Below are 18,127 nucleotides of genomic sequence, written 5' to 3'. Positions count from 1 at the left end.
CTTAAAAAGAGTAATTTTAACAAAGTTATATAGTTCAATTATGGAGTTCTTGGATGAAAAAATCAATACAGTTCTCAATTAGTTTTACACGTATTTAATTTACAATAGTTGTTAACATAACCCTATGATCTTCACTAGAACATAAATTAATCTATAAATATATATATATATATATTGATTAAAGTATTGTGTATTTTTTGGCATTGGTAGTAGGCAACCATTTGAAGAAAAAAATAATACCATCAAACATAGCTTAACAATACAGAATTAGAATTTCGTCTTTTATTTACCTACATGGCATTGCTATAGAAAACGTCACAGAACTTTATAAATAAAGTAGTACACAGGATGAAAGGAAAGATTACCATGTACTAGTAGGATTAAAATATTTACAGAATAAACTAAAATATAACACCAAGCAACCAATCAACATATAATATAGCAAATATTAATAAATCTTATATGCTATTAATTACCAATGCATCACTTATTCAAAGCTCACAAAAGATTTATATTGAGCAAAGTTATCAAGCGAATACAAGTCTTCAATTATAAACCTGCTTGAACGTTTGGATTTTGATGGTTGGATTTCCAGTTTTCTGATCTCTTGTAGTAATTTATCTAATTTTTTTATTTCAATCTTTAATTAGAAATATAGTTATCATGTAGTTATTACTCAATAACAGTATCAAACTAATGGACTACATTAGGTTTCACTGTTCAAAGGCCTAAAACATATAAGCTGCTCCGAGACATTACAAGTGGTGGGGAAGGCGTCTGATACAATCTTACCGATAAGTTCACCATCTCCTTCGCATCATTTCACCTGTAATATTAGAACATTACAAACAAACTTACCAGTATTAACTAAAAGCAAAAAATTTTTTTTAAGAACAAAAAAATTGAAGCTAAAATAACACTCTCCGTTGAAACAATATTTGTTATAACCATTTATTACATAAAATTTCCCGTAATATATAACTTTTGCTAGATAATCTGTTAACGATATTATCCATCCGTTTTAGTAAATATGTTGCACGGTTCTACTAAACAATATTAGTTTTTTGATTATTAGGATGTATAAAGTATTTTATTAACTATAAAGATTTTGTTTCACATTTAAGAAAATGTTATCACGTATACACGACGTCATTGGCTTTAATAAAATATAGAGATAATAACTTAACCTAACCAAATCCACACATGATTATTGTACCAGCAAAAGTCCAAACCATGCAGTTGACCCTTGGCACGATGTTTGGTGCAGTGGTAATGTCGATGTTGACGCATTTGGCAACGTTGTACGTAACCCCCTTAATTACCCATGAAACATGAAAGCTTATACTTAACTAACGGACCCTTCAATATCGAACTTGTTAACAACATACCAACTCTTTACCAGTTATGGTTCCTACTTTTAAATTTTTTAAATAATAAAATAAACCGTAAGTTTACAGTAAAGTTATTTGTCATATGACGGGATAATCATAAGTAAAACTTCTTGGATGTAGGAAAACCTGATTTGTACATCAGTGTAAGAAACACAACTTACCTAGTAAAATATTTCGCGTATTTCACATAGCATTTAGTGTATGTTTCTCTGCTACAAAAATATTAAAATTACTCAATGCGAGAATTAGGCTAGGCACATTAGGAATATAAGTGACAGTTAGAGGAAAGTTTAGGTACAGTCCTAATCATCACTTTTCTTTATGTTTTTTGGGTCGCTGAACACGAATATGACGTTTGCTGACAGATATTTTGCCCGGAACATTGGTTATTTTGTGAAAAACCTTAAAATTTGGGCACTTTTTTTGGTTTTTCAGGCAAATCTCGGTAAGTATGGGTTTTTGAGAAAATCCTGCTTTGTGAAATTAAAGATGACAAAATTTACTACAAGTTTCCTGGATAATGTTTCTTTCTACGACGAACCGTTTCACCCCTAGAGCACACTAAAAAAGGCCAGAAGTACAACAAATTAAAACATTGCTAAATTCAGCCGTTTTACATTACGTTTCCATGGAAACAACCCATGTTACGATAATTTTAACTATTTATTCATGATAACAAACTGAAACACACTTAAAAATACCCCCGCCGCAGCAAACCTGCAGACTAAGCGAATTTCCATTTCCCTGATTGGATTTACACTAAAATGTCTCTAAAATGTCTAAAATATCACATTTATTCCCTATTTTAATAAAGGTTTAACGAGTAGGCTACTTGCAACAGGGAGGGTAAAAAGGTGTTTTTTGTAAAATGTAATAATTTAGTATGAAATGAATGCATTTTTCAAATTTGATCAAAATATGTTCATAAACAAGCAAACTACAACAGTTTACTTAGTCTCCATAAGAATAACATGGGCATTTTAAATTTACAGATTTTTGGAATTTTCTCCGTAACCGTTAGGCACATAACAACGCTTTAATATACGAAACTATTTGTTTTTTTAAGCTCTACAAAATGGTATGGAAAGAAATCGCTAAATTTTAAGTTTGTAGGGTCAAAAATAGGAAAAACCAATTTTCACCCCATAAAACACCCCATAAATCCCTGTTCCCATAGTCTGATCATGCTGGTTCGCTAACTTGTTCGAAAAAACGTAGGTTTACACGTTTGTCCCAATTTTCATCAACATCGGATGATTTTTGCTCGAGTTCTCGAGTTACGGAAAAAAATCCAAAAATCTGTAAATTTGAAATGCCCATGTTATTCTTATGGAGACTAAGTAAACTGTTGTAGTTTGCTTGTTTATGAACATATTTGGATCAAATTTGGAAAATGCATTCATTTCATACTAAATTGTTACATTTTACAAAAAACACCTTTTTACCCTCCCTGTTGCAAGTATTCGTTAAACTTTTATTTAAATAGGGAATAAATGTGATATTTCTAAGGAGACATTTTAGTGTAAATCCAATCAGGAAAATGGAAATTCGCTTAGTCTGCAGGTTTGCTGCGGCGGGGGTATTTTTAAGTGTGTTTCAGTTTGTTATCATGAATAAATAATTAAAATTATCGTAACATGGGTTGTTTCCATGGAAACGTAATGTAAAACGGCAGCATTTAGCAATGTTTTAATTTGTTGTACTTCTGGCCTTTTTTAGTGTGCTCTAGGGGTGAAACGGTTCGTCGTAGAAAGAAACATTATACAGGAAACTTGTAGTAAATTTTGTCATCTTTAATTTCACAAAGCAGGATTTTCTCAAAAACCCATACTTACCGAGATTTGCCCGAAAAACCAAAAAAAGTGCCCAAATTTTAAGGTTTTTCACAAAATAACCAATGTTCCGGGCAAAATATCTGTCAGCAAACCTCATATTCGTGTTCAGCGACCCAAAGAACATAAAGAAAAGTGATGATTAGGACTGTACCTAAACTTTCTGCTAACATTCCTAATATGCCTAGACTAAACAAATATTGTAAACAAATTTTAATTGCATTTAAAAAAAAAATCGGCCACGTGTGTATTTAAACTTTAAAAAAATTAATTAATAGCAAAGTTTCTTTAAGGAGTTATTGAAATTCCGGATTTTATTGCAGGGAAAATACTCATTAGGCGAATTCTCGTCACATGTACACATGACCAGTCAAAGAACTATTCATCTACCTAAAGAACCACTAATGGGACAAAGACTGAGATGTCCTTTGTAATGTTTGAGCATTGTAATCAGAGAATTCTCAAACTGGCAACGTGTCTCTGCTGTTAATATCATGGTTCGATAAATGAATAACTTATTAGTACGAATTAAAAATATTGTTCGCAAATTATTTTTTTTGTCGAAATATAAATATATTTTGAACCTCTAAAATAAACAAAATGCATAAATTAAATGTTTATATAATAACAAATACATTAAAATGTTAATCAAACTGTTGCCAACTATTTGCACAAAATATATCGATATCTTATGAAGCTACATACCAAGATATCAAATTGTATTTTATTATTTACTTTGTTTAGCCTTCGGCTACAAACACAATCTAAAATATCAGTATAGTTATTTTTTGTTTTATTTTAAAACATCGGTTGTTGTTGAACCTTAGTGTGAGTGACAGTTCACTTGACTTCCTAATGTTGCGCCTCGGCCTCACCTGTTCACCATTTAGCTAACAGTGTTTCTTTTTTAATAAAACTTAAGGTTTTCGTAACAAATAAACTAAAATAAAGTCTTTTAACTTTTATCTTTTAGAATATTGCTCATCCTAATAGTAGCTTTTAATTGTCATTAAATTTAAATAAATGTTTAGACCACATGTGTATGGGTTGCATTTGTTTTAAAATATATTTTGTTATTATTTATTGTTATTATTAAGCCAGTACTGTAATACCAATTATTCTTCTACCGTATAATAATTCCATTATATTTTTTTGTATTATGTTAGTTGGCCAACAGATTAATGTTAGGAAGTAAAATATACTGAAAACATTTTTGAAAAAAAGTTTTCAATAAATGCACATTATTTAAAATAAGAATTTTATCGTACACATGTTTGTTGTAGTGGGGTCTTTTTCCATAGCTTATAAGAATTGATAATTAAATACGTCATTAATACTTCGTTATACTCTATATTAAAACATCTCTATCTCTCTTCCTGATAAAGCTAGCATTATTTTTTGGGCGTTTTAGCGAATTTACCATATAGGGAATAAGCTATTACCGTAGTACTCATGGTAAGACCTGGACGCGGGATCGATTTTTTTTTCGTTTTGAGGTCCCTAGAGGCCAAAAACACCATCCGTTCAAATTCATATATATATATGTGTGTGTGTGTGTGTGTCCGTCAGCACGATAACTCGAGCAAAAATGATCCGATTTTGATGAAATTTGGTACAAACTTGTAAACCTACGTCTATTCGAACGAGTTCGCGATCCAGCATGATCGGACCATGGGAACGGGTGTTTACGGGGGGTTTTATGGGGTAAAAATAGGTTTTTCCCAATTTTGACCCAAAAAACATAAAATTTAGCAATTAATTTCCAAACCATTTTGTAGAGCTTCAAAAAACAAATAATTTAGTATATTGAAGCGTTATTATGCGCCTAATGGTTACGGAGAAAATTCCAAAAAATTGTAAATTTAAAATTCCCATGTTATTCTTATGGAGAATGAGTAAACTGTTGTAGTTTGCTTGTTTATGAACATATTTTGATCAAATTTGGAAAATGTTTTTATTTCTTACTAACTATTAACATTTTACAAAAAAAAAAAACAGTTTTACCCTCCCTGATGCAGCAAACCTAAGTACTTGTTAAACTAATTCTATTTAAATCGGGAATAAATAAATGTTATATTTTTAAGTAGACATTTCAGTGTAAATAAAATCAGTCAAATGGAAATTCGCTTAGTCTGCAGGTTTGCTGCGGCGGGGGTATTTAATTTGATTATCAAAAGTGGTGTCTTCAATTTTCGAAGTATAAGTGGCCTAGACATTCGCTTCATTGTGATGATATACGATATTATGTTTAGTAACAGAATGCTGATTTAAAAATTAAGCTGTATTTACACAATTTGTGCCTAAAAACCTTAGATTTACTCAAGCAGAAATTGAAAAATTAATTGAAATACCTGTAAATTTTTGACAATCATAATGAATATATTTTGTAAAACACAAAATAATTTACTGTGTGCAAAATCTAAATTGATAAATTAATTATCGAGGTAAAATGTCAAGGCCTTATTTACACATTAAGGTTTTTACACATATTCTGAGCTTAAACTGATGCATAATGAAAATAATGAAAAATATGAAAGTTGAGCAAAATAATCATAAGTATTACTTTCAAGATAAAATAGAATATAACAAGTTTTTTAACAGTTTGATTCAATGAAACTAAGAGCAAGTTGAGAGTGGGTGGTCAGATGTACAAAAAGGACAATTTAGAAGCTTGGATTTATATTCCACCAAAACCCCCTACTTTAAGGATAATGGAAAAGCTAAATCATATTACTGGGCACGCCAACGTTTTGGTCTTGGATGGAAAAGTTTGTGTAGCATATAAATTATACAATATCAAAAAACTGTAATGCAGTATCTTAAAAACATTTTACCGCTATAATATGAGATTATATTAGTGAGAAATAAATCGTAAAAGATTTTATTAAAACAAATTGCATATTTGTTTGTTTTTCCCTGAAGAAGAGGCTTATGCCGAAATATAGAAATTTTTTGAAAAGTGTGTGATTAGTTTATTTTGTATAATAATTAGTTATCTAACTGTTATAGTTATTTTACAGCTAAACTTCTTTTGTTAACGTTGTAATGGTATATTATTTTCCTTGTAAACGATTTTATATCAAAACAAAGATGTTAATTAATGATATTTATTTAATTGATAGAAAAAGTAAAACATATATATCGTAAAGATAACAAGATAGTCTAAAATTGTAATACAAGTACCGCAGTAAGGTAATAGACGAAATATTGAAAGCAATTTGCACTCTTTGTTAGATCATTACTGCTAGGGTGTGACCATTACATAAATGGGCAAACCGTGACTTGGGTTGTAGACGCTGCTTAATAAAACGTTATACCAAAATGTAATGGACAGGTAAAAATCATCTTATTTTAGTGATTTTGTTATCATAGTGATCATGGTAAGAGCTAAGGCCAGGATAATTGTATCATTCTGTTATTAGGTCCAAAAAAAAATGATGTTGGTGTTTTTCAAATATCACAGTAGATGCGACGTTTATTGTAAAATTCTTTAAAAACTTGGTTCAAACCCATGCCATTTTCTTTTTTAAATTGTGTAATCCAGTTATAGTTTGAAAACAGCACAACATTTTCTTATACTATAAGAGCCGTGGTTGTAATGTAAACATTGTTGGCAACACTGTAATCTAGCCAATTACACTAAGTACCCGCGGGATAACTGACTGATCCAATTACTATGTCTCCATATTAGTTTGGATGTTACACTCTCTTAATACGAGCCATGTTTACTAGTCATGTTACTAGTCATGGTTATGTTATGTTTAGTCATGTTTAGTTAGGTTTGAATGGAAGGGTTTTGATAATACTATTTCATGGACCAACTATAATTCGGTGGAAGTTTTATTACCGTACTTTATACATTGACTTTTTTAAAACGTCAACTAGCTTTCTTAGTTCATAATATATAACTAGAAAATCAATGATTATCTTCAAGCTATTGATAAATATTTTTCACACAAACACACACATATAGATCAGAACATATACTTCATTTAGATATGAAATCAGACGTTGGATGTATCAGCGTTGGTTGTATGTAAGCCTGGTTAATAACTCTTTAATTGTTCTTTAAATCTGTTATAGTTTAGTTCTATCATCGTTTTGTGAACTACTTGATTGTTAACATACTCTAATGGTTCTTACAATATCTAATAGTTCTAAATAAATGTACTTGACTGCGCAAAAGGTTTGTAAAAACTCGAATAAGGTTTACTAGTGAATTATATGAGTTGTTTTAGATTCATTTCCTCCTGCTTAATTATTTTTATAAGTAATGCAAAATTTGAATTTGAGCAGGTTTTATCACATACTTTTCAATTTTGTTTTCAACAATTAGCAGTTGTTCATCGTCTGATAGGTGGTATTCATCGTGTAGTACTCAAACACTTATTTCAGACTTGTTAACTCTTGTACGTATACTAATCTTTAGTAAGCATAATAGCATTGCAACTGTAGAGTTGCATTTGCATCTTAAAAAATAATAATGCTTAAGCTACTGTGTGTATTAAACGTTTAACTCCTAATGAAAAGACATTCTAGATAGTAAAGAAACTATGTAGGAGGAAAGGAGTCATTGTAATATTTCCCCAATTATCACCTTCTGCCTTCTCTTTTTAGAATAATGTCTTCGTCCCTACCTTATTTTAATGAGGTCAAACCCTGTCAATAATAGTTATTTAAATTGCCCACTCTCTCTTTGTCTCGGTCGAACTGTAAGTTCATTTTGTAATCTTTAAGATTTACAAAATCCGTCATGAAAAATCTATACATATAAAATGCAAAGCCCTCACTGAGTCACTGACCAACATTATTTTCGATTTTTACTTTTTAGTATATTAATGATGAACAAACTTAAATCGTTTGGTGCAGAAATTACACAACTGCGAAAAAATGTGTGATTTTATTTTTAAGTGCATAATTCATCAACTTGTTGACTTGTTGTGGTTGTTGTCATTCATCAACTATTGTGTTTGTTGTAAAAAAACTAACGTGTTGTTTACCCAACAACAATTAATTTGACCTGATTAGTTGAATTTCGAATCAATACAATTTTCCTTCTATCTCTTAATCCTTGAAACTTATTGGTACGTTAACCGTGTAACAACACGGTTAACAATGAGTACAACTATACTGTTATGAAAGTAAACAATGCTGTTATGTGAGTTTTTCATTCTAAAAACTGAACTGAAACGACTACTTAAAAAAGTGGTCGTAGGTATATGTAGGCTATTTTAACATACATTTTTCCTGATGTATAATACATTTTCACTTTTTATTGCCATATACCTTTGTAAAACAAGCAATAAAAGAAACTAACTAGCTAATTAAAACAAATTTAATACTTACAATGTATTCAATTCTTCTTCGTAGAAGTTGATACATAGTAACTCGCTATTCTAGGTTGATTAACTTGAGTGCACTGTCAGATTTACAAAACTCGTATACTTTAAAGTGTCATGTGTTTTACTTTTGAATAGACCTATAGTGAATTATTGAATTTGAAACTTAAACAATATATTTAATAAAAGCCGCCAATTGTTCTACAAAGCTGATATTCAAAAATATGTTTTATTATTTGTTACATCAAATATTTGTATGTACAGTATACAGTTTTTTGTGATATTTGACTAACGCTGAAGCTATAACGTATACAGCTTCTACATAACCCCAATGTAGTAGTAAAGTGTAAACATTGATAGTCTGTGTGAAGCCATCCGTCATGTCATTGAGTATCATGTTTATGTAGCCTGCAGTACCACAATATTGACATGAATAGTATTCAGCGAATGTTTCTTTAGAAATCTCAACCAAAGAAAATTCTCTTCCAGTAATTCTGTTGTTCTTCCATATTTCAATTTGTATAGGCCTAATATTAATATGATATATTTTATCAGTGTTAGATGCAGCAAATATTCTGAATCAACAAAATTTACATGAACAAACTGTGGTTATCGAAGCACAGTTCTTGTAATAACCAAATTTACGCTTGATGCTTAGTCAATTTACATTATACAAACAATTTTATTTTATTTTATCAATGATTATGAAATATCTTTCATATGTTAAAAAAAATTGAAGCGACGGAATCAACGCAAAGTCAAATTAAGCATAAAAACGAAACCTAACAAAATTAGAAATACCAAATTCTGCGACCATGCTTTTTATTAAAGTTGGTTATTTAATATTCATGAATTTCTTACAGCAATTAATTGGACACAAAGCTTTTATTGGATACAATTATTCGATCCTATCAGCCAGGATATTAGTTAGCAAAGAATATCAAACTGCTTTAAAGAATTTAGAACCATGTTACGTTTTTCACATATTCTATAAAAATGTTAACGATTTTCCAAAGATTGATAGCTTCTACCAACACCTTCGGCTGTGCTCGACTTGTATTCCGTCTTCATCAATCATATGGTGTCTATGTTCTTCTAGTTAAGCAAAATTGAAGGTAAAAGGAAGAAATTAACTAAGCAACTGCAAATTTTAATACGATACTCAATTATAACTCAAAATGTTGATGTCGTAAGACTTTTGAATGAAAAAATAGATTAATTGATAGTTTACCAAACCTAACACTGTGTGGTAACCTAATGTAGTGTTAAAATTGGTTAGAATTCGTGCAAACTGAAAAAAAAATTATTATAAAAACCTTAAGTCATGGTTCACATAGTTACAAAAATATTTGAAAACATGTTGTATTCATTTGCGATCATAAATTTTTGTGCTGCCCCTGCAACGTCAGGGAAAACTGGCTTAACTATTCATTCCAAACATCATGTCATGTAGTGTGAAATAAGGTTAAGTTGACTTTCATAATAATTATCGTAGCAATAAAATTCTTACATAATGTCCATGCTTCAAGATTCAATCCAAACATTGGAATCAGTTTGCTAAAGGTAATAGCATTGTTAGCATAATACGTTTTGCAAGTGAATTGACAACAACACGGAGTACTAAATATTTAGAACAATAATGTGTGGGGGGTAAAATACACATTTCATAAGGTTAACATAGGAACTGCAGAGCCACTGGGGTGGAGCCCGAAAGGACTTTTGAGATAAGAGTACGTCTATATGTTAATCGTTAGCTTAATCATGCCAAATTTCAGCCCAATCCGTTGTTTAAGCGTGATTGAACTTCAAACAAACAAACACACAAACTTTCACATTTATAATATTAGTAAGATTAACGTTTTAATTTGACAATGTCTCAGTTTCTAAACTCAAGTCAACAAGAAACAAGGACATGTTTTTGCTGCTTGTTCTCACTAATGACTTAGTGCGATAGACAATAAACGTTAAGTCTTCAAACACATTCTTTGTTTTCGTCAACAGAGCGTAAATAAAGAACGACTTCCTTGTTCTTTTGCTCTCTCTTACGCCTTTCCTTCTTTTCCCTCTAAAATCTCCTTGTTTCTATTCCTCACCACCAAAGTGGTTATAACACGGCATTGAAGATTTATAAAAAGGACTAATCTTAAAACAGTCAAGTGAGAAATGTATATTTTTGTTGATATGAAAGAAATCAAAATGACACCAAACATAGTAAACTTAATCATCATTTATAGACTGAAGGAGGTAACATGCGTTTAAGATTGTTTTGTAAATGGAGAAATATTATATGGAGATATCTAGTTAATGTTTGACATTTAATTTTTCTTAAATATGATTTTGATGTTTTACAACTAACCTGTCAAATAGAGCATAGTACATTATTGCATTTGACACTAAACAACAATAAAATATTTTAAGTTGTAAATAAAAATGTAAATTAGAAATTATATATTAGCATTTATAATTGTTAATTTAAATTCAAACCATTATTAAGTCTGTCTATGCTACCTTTTCAGGTGACTTATAGAATTGGTTTTCTGAAACCAAATGTTAGTATTAAGTTAAACACTCCTTAAAAAATAAGTGAAAATACCCAACAAGATAACAAAATATTATCAACGCGGAAAATCTGTGCAGATATGACCCTCAGTCAGGTTTTGTTTGTTTTCTCGTAATTCATTTAACGTTCCTCTGCTTGGTTTAATTTTCTCCAAGAGTTTGCACTCTATATTGTCTATCTCAGTTCTCGGATATTACTTAATTAATTAAACTAGAGGTCGTCCAGTAAAAGTGTGTAATGCGCAGACTTCTCTATTTTCATCCCACGCTGTAAATACAATGTGATTGGAATTTTTACAATTTGTTTTCTGATTATATTTGTTTGTTATTTCGTCACCAGTATGGCAACCCATATGGTCCATGTTAATTTTTTAACATTTAAAATTCATTTTTTGTGCTTATTTTTTAGCCTACTTAAATTTTTATAGGGATTTTGCACATCTACATCAAAATATCTTCCCAACAGTATGCGTAGACTTTCCCTGCGATGCACACGAGCTGAAAAATTTAAAGAAACATTCCTGCCTAATAATATAGATATTAACTTAACACAAAATCTCTTTAAGTGAGTTTCATTTAGAACCGCAAAGACCTTATATGTATTTGGTTTGGCTATCCACTACAATTAGTTTTCCTTAAAATAAATAAGTAGGCTGGTTGACGTATAAATACATGGAGTTGTTATTTTTAGTATTCAAATATTGAAATATGTATTCATTATTTGTTCCAAATTGTAAAAAATGATTTAGTAATACGTTACGCCTTTGAATATCGATAGGAGCTTACATCCCATTCCCATTTCGAAGTTTTACCCGGTTTTAAATAACAATTAAGGTTAAAATGAGGAAAACGTCGAGTTTGCCCTCCCTCCTTCCCCTAACAGAACATTGTTTACAGTCCAACATTGACAGACTACAAGTCAAGTCCATTAAAGCGTACACTGTCAGCGTACAGTTGTCTAGTTGCTTTGGGTTGGGAGTGAATAGTTTGTTTCTGATTGACTTTAAAATAAAGCTAGGGATGGTATTATCTATAAGGTACAACCTATTTATTCAACTAGTTGCAAACTGCTTCCATAAATAATGTTTCCAAATATATCTAATCCAGGTTATAAACAAAACATCTTGTGTATCAAGGTTTTTAAATTAGGTTATTTGTGTTGTGACATCTAGGATGTGTCCGAAACACTTAGTGATGATTGGCTAAATTATATTTGTATAATCAATAACTGCAATTGATTAAATAATTCGCCTTGTTGTCAAAATAAAATTTTAAAAAGTGTTTTTACAATATAAACACATTAAAATACTTTTGGCCTCCTTACAATCTTTTTAGTATGATGGAAAACATTAAATTCATGTCAGTGTAACATTTTAAAACAATCTTTCTAAAAAAAAAAAAAAAAAACACACATTCTTAACTAAAGGTTTTAGCACTGGACTTATGCAGTTTTACCTTAGAAAACAGCAGAGTGGTGGAATGAGATTTGAACTTATAATTGCAAAAATATTCAGAGAAAAGTAATTATAACTGGGGCTTTTCAATTGGCATAAAAAGCTGTTATGTGAAATCCTAATCAAAAACAGACTCTCGATTTTGAAGTATTGGCGCAAAAGCGAAAAATCGATTTCACCAAATACACAGTGAAAATAAGACATTGAGTTACATTATGAAAATTAAAGAGAGTAATCTCGAATCTTATAGTATTATTTCTATTTAATATTACTCATCTGCTGTCATCCGTGAGCGTGATAAATGAACAACGGGTTTCAATGACCAGAGGAGAGAAATATGCTGTACGAGGAGAGTAATATGTCTTTCCTGAGTCTTTAAAGTTTGCTAGAGTTGTTCCTATTTTTAAAAAGGGTAACCCCAATGTACCTGCTAGCTACCGTCCTATTTCATGCAATCCTGTCTTTGCCAAAGTTTTGGAAAAAATTGTCAAACTTCAGTTATGTGATTATTTTACTGAGTACAGCCTATTCAATGACAACCAATATGGTTACAGACATGGTAGATCCACAGTGATGGCGGTTGACAGGCTTGTCGCTGAATTGCATTTAGCTTTGGAAAGTAGGTGCCTTGCTCAAATCACATTATGTGATTTGAGTAAGGCATTTGACTGTGTCTCACATGATGTTCTTTTTAAGAAACTTGAATTCTATGGTGTTAGAGATTGTGAACTAAATTTTTTCAAGTCATATTTAACAGGCAGATCTCAGTTGGTAGATATTAGGGGAAATGTCTCTAAAGCTTCAGAGGTCAAGCATGGTGTACCGCAGGGGTCAATATTGGGGCCCATTTTATTTTTGATATTGATTAATGATGTTAGCTTTAATCTGGACTGTTTTTCTACTGTATATGCAGATGATACATCATTGGTCTCTTATCATAATAACCTTGATGTACTAAGTAATATGGTCAAAGATAGTTTTGAAAGAGCTGTGTATTGGTTTACTGTCAATGGGCTTTTTATGAATGAAGAGAAAACTAAAAACATGCTTGTGTCTATGACTAATAACAGATCAAATCAAAACCTGGAAAGTAGTGTAACACTGTTGGGAATTTCTATTGATAGTAAATTGTCATGGAAGAATCATATTGAATTAGTTTGTAAAAAATTATCAAGAGTAATATGTTTATTGTGTAAGTTAAGAAAAATGTTACCTGATGTTTATTTAAAGATGGCTTATTATGCATTCTTTGAAAGTATATTGAGGTATGGTTTGGTTGTCTGGGGTAATGGCATTGGTATCGATGATGTCTTGATATTACAGAAAAAAGCAGTTAGACTCATAACTGGTTCATCTTTCCCGGCACATTGTAGGCCTTTGTTTGTGCAAACAGGGATTTTGACTGTGATCAATCTTTACATTTATGAAGTTATAAGGCTAGTGAGAAAAGATATTGATAAATATATGTCTAGGACTGATGTTCATGATCACTTTACTAGGTTTAGGAATAAAATTGACATATCTAGATGTAGATTGACAAGAACACAAAAGTATCATCACACTCTGGGTTTAAAGCTTTACAATAAACTGCCAAACTATGTTGTAGATATTATTAGTGATAAGGTATTCTTTGAAATTCTGTATAAATGGCTCCTAGAAAACCCCATGTACCAGATTGATGAGTTTTTAAATTCTGAAATAGTTATTTGAATATGCTGTCATCCTACATAGCTTTAAATAGAAAATAGTATTTAGCTTTAAAGCCTGACACTTGTTTAGACTAATTTGACGAGATCTATTGTAAACAATGTATTGACTTAATGATCAATAAATTTCTTATTCTTATTCTTATACGAGAAACACTTTAACCCAATAATTTACAATCCTATTCAGGGTGATGCACTCAAGGATATCGGAAACTGTAAGAATTAGAGAAAACTTTGAATGGGGGACATTCCTTTATTTTTTGTGGCAATTAAAAATATTAATTTGGCTTTTTGAAATTCAGCCACCATTTTCCAATATGGCGGCCAACTTTGAAATTTATTATGGATCACCCTATCTTTGATCATGTTTTCGGATAGAACATGCAATTAAAAAACTTTTTTAATCTTGAAATTTTTTTATAAACCTCTCGTTTGGGAGTTACAGCCTAAGAAAAAATGACTTCCGGTGTACATATTGCATCATGTAGCTCCTAAACGGGTAGGTTTATAGGGAAAATGCTAAATGCAAATAAGTCGTCAAATTGCATCTAGATTCCAAAAATACCATAAAATACCTCAAAATACACAGTTTTCCACTTTTAAAGTTTGCTGCCATTTTGAAAAAATGGCCACCATTTTTGAAATAATAGAATCAATATTTTTTCCGTATCCTATGGTCTGGTTTTATTTTAGGGTGTTCCGTAAGAATTTTCAAAGTCGGCTGCCATATTGGAAAATGGCGGCTGAATTTCAAAAAACTAAATTCATATTTTTAAGTACCACAAAAAATAAGGGAATGTCCCCCATTTTTTTTAAAGTTTTCTCTACCTAATTCTTAAAGTTTTCGATATCCCAATGGTGGCCTCCTTGAGTTTATCACCCTGTAAGTATACCTATCAATTTCCATTTATTGCATGTTTTGGCATTACAGAGTTCATATTATTTCAGCGACTATATAATTAATTTACTCTGAATATTTTTGCAATGCTTATAATTTGTAATAAAATTATTTTTGTTAATTATAAATTGTGTCTGTTTATGATGATATTATAACACTGGCACCTAACTAACCACAACCGAGCAAGCCTCCGTCCCCCGGTACTTAAGTAAATAATCTTAAGTAATAATCCTTTATCTTAAGTTATGTGAGAAATTCCCATTGTCCTTTTGCTAAATTGTTCCAAAACAGCCAACTCTACGGCAACATTCAATTTGTGTCGAGAATAATACTAGAGAGGTATAATTCAGAACTAAACCGTAATTAAACAACGTATTCGCAAATAAAGTTACTGTACTTGCAGAATTTATAGTAGAGGGGTTGACACAATTTAATTGTATCCTTTTGATAGTCAATTAACTGTAAAATATATATGATTCTAGACTTAATGTGTGACTTAATGTGTCCCCCAAGTAGTATTTACATTACCTCTATGGTATGATATAATCAGCACTCTTTGGATGGTAAGCCGATAATACGCTATCTAATCAGTGCCTCAATTTAATTTATTCATGATTTTTTTGCTTTAAAGTCAACAATACGAGCCAGATGCTGAGGGTCCACAGAGGGACTGATTTTAGCCATAGAATGACTATATATATTCAGATGATTACATTTTACCAAGAAGTGAAAGACAAATTAATAACGTTTCAAATCATATTATGTGAAAACAATTGGTGAGCAATTTTATTACTAAGATTTTTAGAATAAATTATTCATATTTGTAAATGTTTAAAATTAATATTTTACAGTGAATTGTTCTAGTAAACTAATTATAGCGGAATGTACAAGAAACCCCAAACTTGAGTTGTAAGGACCACTGAAGGTAAGTTAATTTGTAAACTTGTCCCAAAGGAAATGTTCCGATATTGTTCCCTTTTGGTTTCTGATCGACCGATCTCAGAATACCAAGTTAAATGAAAATAAATTACAGTAATTACACGTACTTTGAATCATAGTTTTTCGATCAAGTTAAATACTTAATACTGTTCATGAAAAATTAATATAATATTTTTCGTTATATGTAGTATAGTATTATTGTTCCTCTTCAGTTTCAAATATTGAGTACGATTATGGTGAATACTCTTATTAAAGACATGTAATTTAATGTCACAAATTGACCTAACAACAAAATGTAGGCGGTTGTTATACTGAAAACAATGTAGAGAAAATATAAAGTTAATTTAATTTCGCTTTCAAACAATTAAATAATTATTCAATCCTCAGGGTCCATGGTAAAAAAATGGTTGAATTTTTTAGGTTTCATTTTGTAAAGCTGGAAATTATACCATATAAAAGATTTATTTGTTTATTATTTATCTTGTGGCATAAGTGTTTTGTGTTTGATAGGAACACCAAAGACGAAAATGATTGTGCTTTGTATAATTATTTTATTTAGTTGCTAAAACAATAAAATACACAAATCACATTAAATAATTAAGACATCTACAATTTTCTATATACCTGTATGATAAAGTAAAATTAATAACCTTAATGCAATCATAGTTTAACATTCTGACTTTTTCATATATTAACAAATTGTGGACATACAAATATAATAGTTTTCCAGTCATAATGGACTGTCAGTTGTTTTAGTTGGAGCAAATGCACGCTTTAGAAATACCTCTTGATAAAATACTGCCATTACCTTTGAAATTAAGTCTGTATTTTTTACCAGGAAAAATTGCTAAACAATTATTGTGGTTTACTAATTAAAAAAATTACAAAGTGCTTACTTGTAGCATGAACAATTTTTTATATATTTTACTGAAAATGTACAAACATCGTCATTATAAACGTCAGTTTTTAAGAGGAAAGTGGTGATATGTTTTAGGCTAAGAGAGTTCCAAGCTCAAAACAAAACCGGGCGGAAAGACTCTAGTGGATTATTAAATGGGTAAGAGGGCGATTAAACCGTTATAGCTGACTGCTGCGTGGAGTGGAATCTACATGTTTACCCTGAGAGTGTTTAACCCTCATTTAATTGTTGAAGGTTTGGAGCTAATACAATTGTACCTTGGTACATATTCATTAATTAAAATGTGATTTATCGCTAGATAATCCACTATTGCGCTAAAAGTAATTGTTTGTGCACTTTCTGTCCTATCCGAAGTTCCAAACAGCTTAACACATACTTCGCATCACAATTTCGTTTCTTTATTAAGCAGCGAGAAGATATAATTGATTGGATGTATTCGAAACCAATTCTCTGGGAAGTGTCAGGTTTTAACCAATTAACTGTTCACCAATTAACTCAGAACGTTCGTGCTCTAAATCTTCACGCCACTTCACGTGTGCAAACGTACGAGAATGTAGTATTTGTTTTTTGTCCTAGGATGCTAGGCACGAGCCCGGAATTGTTTTTGACATTAATTCAGGCTAGACCTATGGGCTACGGCATTATCACTTAGATAAAATCCATTGGTGATTTGGCGGGATTCAAACCCGGGACTCCAGGAACCGGAGTGCCATGCTCTAACCACTAGACCAGTTCGCTTTCCCGTAGTATTTGTTATATGAGGGTACGCAATGTTAATTCTAATCATTTATTTTTGTATCAAAACCGCAACTTTTTCTACGTGTCTTTATGTTGATATAGTTGATAATAAAAAGGTAATTTTGCTTGCCTATGTTGTAAAAAACGCCTAGCCTATCTAAAATAAATATTTTGTAACGTTCTCAACTAAGCCCGGCTTTTCCTGACCATCATTTAAAAATAGTTCGTGTTAAACATACTGATAGTGTTTGTAACAAAGGTACTTGGAATCTCAAACATCCATTCTGGTGTTATGCTACGCAACTAGATAAATAAACACATACAAGTTGAAGGACGAAATCGCTCTGAGAAC

The sequence above is a fragment of the Macrosteles quadrilineatus genome, unplaced genomic scaffold (assembly GCF_028750875.1).
Source record: "Macrosteles quadrilineatus isolate MER2022 unplaced genomic scaffold, UCM_ALF_1.0 Scaffold_5__1_contigs__length_97177068, whole genome shotgun sequence".
In the NCBI taxonomy this organism is placed as follows: Eukaryota; Metazoa; Arthropoda; class Insecta; order Hemiptera; family Cicadellidae; genus Macrosteles; species Macrosteles quadrilineatus.
Note: the sequence above shows the minus strand (reverse complement) of the source record.